At 32.7% G+C, this 9,197-nt stretch overlaps 1 long non-coding RNA gene across 1 annotated transcript; it reads right to left on the bottom strand.

Moving 5' to 3' along the window:
- Positions 1-3,852: 3,852 nt before the first annotated feature.
- Positions 3,853-5,700, bottom strand: LOC121211349 (uncharacterized). The gene is made up of 4 exons (XR_005906666.1): positions 5,409-5,700; positions 4,887-4,953; positions 4,751-4,801; positions 3,853-4,065 (listed from the first exon to the last, which is right to left on the bottom strand). It is a non-coding gene; the product is annotated as an uncharacterized lncRNA (long non-coding RNA).
- Between the last annotated feature and the right edge of the window lie 3,497 nt (positions 5,701-9,197).

Raw genomic sequence — 9,197 nt, 5'->3', positions numbered from 1 at the left:
GCAAGGCCTGGAGCTTTGCTCATCACGGGTGCAGATAGTAACACTTTATGGCAGTATCTAACAGAATCACCCGTTTTTCCCATTCTAACATTGTCTAATCTCGGTTAAGATCCCCTTCCATAATTCCATATGCAATACATGCATTTTATAAATGAAACAACATGGACCATGCCTACTGAACGAAAATGGCGGATACTCATAAACTCATCTAACCTTTCAACATATTTAGAATTTCAGGGTTAGAGTGCAGAAACTCACTTGATACGTCTTTACCTCTTCCTCTACTTAGCTTTTTCAAATGCCAGAGCTTCCATTCTCCTGGCAGCTAAGCATGTCAACCAAATCATGGGTTAAACTCAGTATTATTAACTTAAACCTTAGTTTCCTAGAAACATGCAGAATCCCCTAAAACGGTTCTGAAAACCCTTAACTTTATTTTTTTTATCTTTTATATACAAAAAGGCTTAGAGCTTTACCAGCTTCTCAGATTTTCTCCACGATCATCACTTCGTGCAAAGCTTTCCATGGCCATCGTTTCCTCTGAGACTGAACGAACATTTTTAGCCAAGAAAATTGTGAAGACAAGGCTTCGCAGCAGAATAAAGGATGATTTTATTTCAACTTACTTGGTGGCATACATCGAAAAAGAGATAGGTCGAGAATTTTCAACAGGTTCTATCATTGATGAGTTAGATCTTATGAAAAAGTGGAGGGTGCAATTTAGGATGCCTAGTATTGAGAAATAGGACTAAGGCTAGGTTCTTTTAATTTAATTTTTGGAATTATAATGATATTTATGAAATTTTTAGTATAGTATTAGTTATTCTTTTTTCCATATTGGAAATAAATATTTGATTTTATATAGTGTGATTTTTGTTCTTTTAATTTTTTTTACAATTAAATCGTTCATGCTTTTTAAAAACATTAAATTGATTTTTTTGATAAGAAAAAATATCCAAGAAGAATTGACACTTTTTACGTTAAAAAAAAGGTTTTTTGGGTTTGGATGTTTTGCCCCCATTGATGTAAAATCTTGGATCCATCCTTAATGGTAGTTGGTGTCTAGTTAGATGACAAGAATGCCCATCTTGAGGCGACCACTAAATTTCGGAAGTTACTATCAATAGGTTGATATTTTTGTTTTGTTGCTTTTTCTTATTGCAACTCACTTTCAATTTTTCATTTAGAAATTATTACTTGCTCTTAATTTATTTGCAGAGTATGATTCTCCAATCAATGAAGTTGTACAATAGGTGTTGTTCCTCGATTTGTTGGGTTTCTTGTGTTAGCCCATGCATACGATTCCTTACAAGTTGTGTACTTTGATATGCATAAATGATTCTAAATTTAAATATATATATATTAAATGAAACAAATTAATATAAATAATAATAATAGATTTTAATTTTAGTTGAGTAACTAATCACCTAATTTACTAATAATTGTTTTTCTATTACCTAAATTATGAATTCCATCCATCAAATCATATTGATTACTTGCTTTATTCAAATGTTAACCTTCATAAGTTAACTACCTTTTGAACGATTAATTACACTATGTTTCTATTTTTATTTTTAACATATTGATTACTTGCTTTATTCAAATGTTAACCTTCAAAAAATATTGCATTTTAACATATCATAATTACCCTATGTTTCTAGTTTTCTGTATCATGCATGTTTTTTATATTAATTATCGTTGTAGCTATAATTCTTCTTGGAACTAAAGTTGGTATCATTATTTCTCCCCTGATAATTGTGATTGTAATTTTGATTGTGTTGTGAATGAGAGTCTTAACATAAAGGCATATGATTGTAATTGTGTTTGTGTTGCAGTTTTAGACAAGAAGTATACGGATTGGTGGAAAAGATTGCATCCTGACATTGGTCATTCAAATTTTAAGGTTTTCGTATTCCAAATGAATAATTTTATTGATGATTTCCTTTAGTTACTATAACAAAATAATCTAGCTAATTGTAGCAATTTTTATTTGTTGTTAATTTTTAGAGATTTTTTAGAGATTATGAATCTTTTGGCAACCTATTTTTAGTCAATGGTTGTTGAACTTTTTTTCTCATATAAACACTAGTTTTCAGTTCAATAAAAGATACACATTCCATAAAAATTACTTCTACTTTCATCTTGCCTTTGTTGTTTTCTTTTTACAGCAAGTGGTATCAAGAGCTATCTTCTTGAGGGACCTATAACTAAGGGAAAATATTTTGTCTTCCTTCTTCTTCTATGTATTCAGAAATCTCTCTCACTACACTTACACAACCCATTTTCAGCGGTAAAGGTTACCATGTCTTGGCAGTAAGGATGGAGGCTCATCTAAAGGCAAATGATCTCTAGGAAGCTATAGAGGAGGACTAAGAAGTTCTTTCATTACCTGTCAATCTGACTCTGGCACAAATCAAGAATCACAATGAGAGGAAATTAAGAAAATCAAAGGAAAAATCTAGGTTATTTGTTTCAATCTCATCTAAAATATTTCTTAGAATCATGACAATGAAGTCAACCTTTGAAGTTTTGTAGCACCCCACATTCGTGCCCTACGCCAGGACAGAATATAAGGCGTTACTAGACTTAATACATGCATTTAAATGTTTCTGAGTCACCAAGACTTGCTCAAATTTAAAACTTTTTCTAACTTTGTTTAAACTCCTTAATATGAGCCTACGAGGCCTCAAACTTTCATTGGAAACCCTTCGGAACCAACTCGGGTCCTTAACCCAACTTAATAAAAAAATGACCCTTGAAATAGGGCGCACGCCCATGTGGGAGGGCAACACTCCCTTGTGGCCATTATGGCATGGTCGTACTGATGGCCCGTGTGGTTCACACTACCTAAGCACAATGGGACACGTCCATGCCCTGAGCCCGTGTGAATTAAATTCTAAATTCGAACCTACAGGGGTTTTCACATAGCCTGACACACGCCCGTGTCCCTCACACGGCCATGACATGCCCGTGTCTTAGCCCGTGTCTAAAAACCTTGACATTCTGTTTCTGACATCAGCATCCAACAAGGGCACACGGCCAAGGCACATGCCCGTTGCTAAAGGCCGTGTCCTCCACATGACCGTGTCTCTGCCCATGTGTTTACTTCCATGCATACTGACTTGTATATTAACATGCAGGGGACACACGACTGAACAATACGCCTATAGGGCTGACCATGTGTCACACATAGCCTTGACACACGCCCGTGTGGACAATATAAGGCTATCTACCAAGCCTTTCACTACAGCAAAACAGGTTTTTAGCGGCGCTTTTTTAGGCCTATAAGCGTCGCTAAAACTATTTGCGGCGCTTTTACAAACGCAGTTAAAGATAACACTCCTAACATTTTGTGGCGTTTATGAAAAAAACGCCGCTAAAAGTCATGATCTTTAGCGGCGCTTTTACCAAAAATGTCGCTAAAGGTCATGACCTTTAGTGGCGCTTTTCCCACTAATGCCGCTAAAAAACACGACCTTTAGCGACGCTTTTCCCACCAACGCCGCTAAAAAACACAACCTTTAGCGACGCTTTTCCCACAAACGCCACTAAAAATCATGACCTTTTAAAAAATTATTTTATTTTAATTAAATAATATTTATTTCTATGTTAAATATTATATTATGTTTAATTTTTGAAATTTGAACTTTAAACTATATACTTTTAAGGATAAATAAAAAATATTAATTAAATTAAATTTTCCATTAAAATTTAAACTTCAAAACTAAATATAAAAAATAATGAATTTAAATTTAATACATAAATATTGATTCAATATGTAATTTAATACATAAAAAATAACACACACAAACACACAAAGTATTACAATTTCAAAAACAAAATTCATACTCGTGAGAAAAGAATGCCAATTCATCATCACCTCTCATTAATCAAAGGAAAAAGATCAAAAAAGAAGAAGAAACAATATACAACAGAGGGCTGGTTCAAGCTTAGATGAAGCCAAAGTATTGTAATGCCTGCATATAACTTAGAGAAGTCCTTTGATACTTTCAATTCAATCACCAGAGAATCCAAAACACCGAAATAGAAAGCCAAGGTATGCACCTGTAAGCCAAAGTCAGGCCAATAAGGAAATCACTTATACGACCCTCAAAGCCACATATGTCAAAGCACATTATCTAATCTCTTTGAAATATGATATGGTAAGATAAATTTTTAATAATGCCACCATAATGCAAGAATTAGAATTTGTTTCGACAAAAGTCATTGATCATGTTATTAATCATGTGCCTTTGCATGTACAGGTGTTGCATCTAAAACCTACATAGTTTAAATAAAAAATATCACCAAATCCATGGCCTATCCTCAAACAATCTATTTTTTAGATATGTAAACAAGTCAAATAGAAAACAGCTTATGGAAAAGCATTTTCCTGATCCACTATGTTAGTTGTTTTTATCTTTATTTCTTCCTTGAGTTCAACTTTAAACCTCAAAATATCTAAATATATTGATGCTCAGAATGCTTAATATTGCGGACAACCAACACAATAGTCTAATACTAGTTTATCTACTATGAAAAAAATACTAAATTATAAGTTACATAGAGAACAATTTCAATTATTTTCACTTCAGAAAGCACCAAAAGAGTTGAACAACCTGCCTAAATTTCATCTGTTAAGGTGGAAAACCTCAGTTACACAAAAGCCTCTCTCAGCCTTTTTGAAATAAATAACCAGCAACTACTATGAATCTTATAGCAAAAATATATATAAGAACAAGTATCTTACCTCTACAACAAAAGGCCATTATTTGCTCAATTGCTTGTTCAACCATTTTGCCTAAAAGGACAACATAATGTAAGACAGTAAGCAACTACACTGCATAAAATCTTAACACCAAAATGGAAACACCTTTTTTCTATACCTAACACATGCAAATGTATCTAGTCTTTGAGATGCATATTTTATGCCTTGTCGCATAATGCTCTGACCTAAACAAGATAACACGAAAACAGAGTTACAACCAATTATAACCCAGATGAGACAGGGAAGAAAAACGAGGACCTCTATTGATCAACCTGAGAACAAAACAATACAAGTGAAACGTAGAAAAGTCTTGCGGCGAACACACAAAAGTTCTCGTGCAAATACACCAAATTCTTTCGAAATCAACTACATCAAATAAATCAAAAGAATATATAAATGTTTTAAATGGAAGAGAGAAAAACGCTGATTTTTTTTCATTAATTATAACTAAAAATTCACACGGCGATAGAAACTAATGCTATTGGAATAATATCTTAAACAAATTCAATTTGAAATTGTTTTAGTCTTCATTTCGCAGCCAAATATAGCCTAATCTATTAAAATAATTATACAATTAAATTAAGTGCTCAAAATTTCCATAGTTTCTTGAGAAACAAACAGATCGTGAAAAAGAAAGTACCTGCTGCTCCGAAAGTGGCTTACATTGCATCAGCTGCGAGATCTGTTCATCGAGATCGAGGGCTGTATCTATTGTTGCACCCATTTTTGATAATTAAGTAGCAAGAATAGAAATGATAAAGAAAGGGAGAGACCATTAAGGCTGGTGGTACAAATTTAGCACAAAGGCCGAAAAGGTAAAATAGGAATCAAGAATATCTTTTATCCCTCGAAACCAAATAATGAAATTACATGACAAATGCCTTACTGGTATTTTAACTATAATTAGTACAGTTTTTATATTAATGGATTAGAAGTTTAAAGTTGTGATTAAATAGATTGCCAGGTTTAATATGTTCATTTTCTCTACAGAAAAAGTTTCAAATTAGTAATTATAATTTTGAGTGTTTAAAATTTTTTATAATCTATCAGATTTCTTAATTCAAAATTATCAATCATATTCAATATATTGAATCAATAAATTATTTGTGCGATGGCTGTAGCCTTTTTTAAGATAATTTATTCTATTTTCACATATTTTAAGAGTCATGAGTATTACCTTATAGGATTTTATTTGGCCACTATTTTTTATTTTTTTAATTAAATAGAGAAGTGTTTATTAATTATACATATGCATATTTTACAATAAAAATATAATATGTCAGACTCCCCACCTGTTATCATTTTAATATTTACTGATTGTTTAACTAAATACATTATGATATTCGATGGGTAAAAAATTATTTTATTAAATTGTTATAATTTCATGAAAAATTTAATACTAAAAAATGTAATATAATAAAATTTGCTATTCAAGTGATGGAAATTAACTAATTAGATCTGCTATTAACTAATTAGATCAAGTGATGGGTGATAAAGTGATTCGAATATATTTTTGTATTGATGAGATATATTACCTAATTAGATCTGCTATTCAAGTGATGGAAATTAACCTCGCGATCAAAACGACCTTGCCTGAGAAGTGCAGGATCTAACAAATCTCTACGATTTGTAGCAGCCGAAAATATAACACCTTTGCCAGTATCAAACCCATCAAGCTCTATTAGTAGCTGATTCAAAGTAGTTTCCCACTCCTGAGTGGCTGCATTATACAGTTGGTCTGTTGTTTCCTTGAAAGTACCCTGACGTCTGATCAGATAGAAAGAAAGAGAGAAAATCATTTACATATGATCTTAAAGACAGCTATGTTTTTCTCCTCTCCACTAAATTCATCTATAGTTATCTTCCTACTCATAATTGCAATGATAATTGGCCTGTAAAAGGTACCGAATGTAGCCCATTCTCAGTGTCTTATAAAATACCATAAAAGATAACCAAGGCAACTATATTTCCATTTCCAATCACTTGATTTAAATCAGATGCAAAATATTAATGCTTAGTTGCAAACTATATCTGATAAAGCATTCGCCTTCAGATGTCAACAAATGGTGTGGTTTCAACAAATTCTTGCATTAAAAAAAGAAGGGATAGGAGTAGCAACAAGATTATCATACCTAGTTGCTAAAGCATCAATTTCATCAATGAATATAACTGATGGTTTATTTACCTGTAAAAGATAAGAATTTTTCAAAAAATTACATAAAGTACATAACACAACCAAGTATCTGTAAATAAAATAAAAGGAATCTGTACTTATAACATAAAAAAAATAATACAGAAAATACAGCAAGCTGATTTATAGGTGGCCCAACCATCTGCAACATTTTATCTGTTCCCTAATTATTATCATATGCCTAACAATTAACAGCTACGTGCTGCCTTAGCAATCAAATATAAGAAACTTATAGCTTTATCACCTTGGCTCTCTTAAATAGATCCCTGATACGAGCAGAACCAGCACTGACTAAAACTTCCACAAATTCTTTGTATTAAGTTACTAATTCTTTGTATAATAAAATTAGAGGTGATCTAAAAAGCATAGAAAAACAAATGTAAAATTTCTTTGTATTAAGTTACTTAGTCCCATATTCCAATAAATACATCCATCCATGACAAAGAAACATGAAACTGGCCTGTAAAGGAAGCATTGCTCAGTCCTGCATTAATTAAAGATAGAACCATAAAATTAACTTAATTCTGCTGGGCAAAATTGCGAAAGATCACATGTAATTCCTATTTTAAGTGAAGTCGAAGCCTTAAGGGCTGGTACAAGTTACTAATATCACATGTAATTCTAGTTCATGGCTGTTATAATGGTATTGTACAAGTCAAAAATTGATGAGAATGCCCCATCCAAGTTCAAATAGTTGCTGCCAAACTCAAAAGAGCTCATATGACTATTACAATACAGATATACAGAGAAAGAGCAAGTTCTACCTTCTAAAATAAGAAAAGAACACCGAACTCACAATTTAATTTAAGTACCCACATCCCGTTTGAAATAGCCATGAGAACTTTAAGTGTCCTAGTGCATGCACCATTCGCATCTGTAGAGGCAATCACATGAGCGACATCCGGCCTCCAAAACTTGGATACAGTTACACTAATCATTTTTGCAAACTTGACCAGAAGAAACTGTAATAAAATAAAATAATAAATAACTAAATAAATACCACATGAGAGTAAATTGCTGTGAAAAGAAAAGCCCATTAAGGGTATTCTATCAATCGAAGAATTTCCAAATTAGATTTTGCTTATCTATTTCATCAATCATGAAACTTTTAACACCAAAAAGAATCAATTAACGAGAAATTTCAGTACTTGCAAAAATATCATCAGTATACGACTTTACCTTTTAGCACAATAAAACACATATGCAATGTGACAGCCCTAAATTGACCCTAGTCGGAAAGTGGTTTCGGGACCACTAAACCGAGTCATAAAAATAATTAACCGTCATAGTTGATGCTTATTATATGTATATATGCATGTGTGAAAATTTCATGTTTGAATTTTGTTAATTGTAAGTGAATTTTATTAAATAGGACTTATGTGAGAAAATCTAGAAATGTGCTAGGCAAGTGTAAAGTGGCCTATTAATGCATGTTATGAAAAATGATGGGTTTGCATGTCAAATTACCCAAAATTAGAGCTAGTGGCCGGCCATGCTATGGGGTGAAACATGTTGTAAACATGTTGTGTTAGTGTGTTATGTTAGAAAGAATAAAATAAGAGGTTAGTAATAAAGTAATGAAAAGAGAGGGGTGATGAAAACAAAGTTGTCATATCCATGCCCCCCCTCCATTGCCGTGAATTGAAGGAAGAAAAAAAAAAGAAAAAAATGTTCATCTTCTAACATCCTTGGCCGAAAATGCCAAGAAGAAGGGGGAAAGGGAAGTAAAATATTCGGCCACTCCTCCTAGTCTTGAATAAGGTATGTAATTCATGGTAGCTTTTGAAATTGTTGAATGTATTAAGCTAGTTACTAAGTCCCTTAGTTAGCCCATGTTCAAATTTGGAATCTTGTTGGTAACATGAGCAATCGATCATGAGAAAATGTTCAAGAAATGGTTGTTGTTCATGTTATTTGGATGAGAAATGGTGAGTTTTGTTGGTTCATGTTAAGTTAGGTGAATGATGATAGATGAGTGTTTGAACTATAAAAAGAATCATAGGTAAGCACTAGATACTAAGGGAAAAGAATCGGCTACCTTGTTATGAGCTAGGGCCGAATGTGAGTTTGGTTGTGTTTGAATATTACATGCTTGGTAGAATGGTGGATGAAAGTGCCGAATGTGGTCTTTGGTTTGGGCATAAGGAATAATAGTATGCATAGGTTTCGGCTTTGGTAGTACCTATGTAATTATAATTAGTTCATTTTGATGGTTCGGCATGAGGTGAGAAGTAGAAG

The sequence above is a fragment of the Gossypium hirsutum genome, chromosome A12, assembly GCF_007990345.1.
Source record: "Gossypium hirsutum isolate 1008001.06 chromosome A12, Gossypium_hirsutum_v2.1, whole genome shotgun sequence".
Taxonomy (NCBI): domain Eukaryota; kingdom Viridiplantae; phylum Streptophyta; class Magnoliopsida; order Malvales; family Malvaceae; genus Gossypium; species Gossypium hirsutum.
The sequence above is the reverse complement of the archived record's forward strand: the minus strand, read 5'-3'. Positions and strand labels throughout refer to the sequence as shown.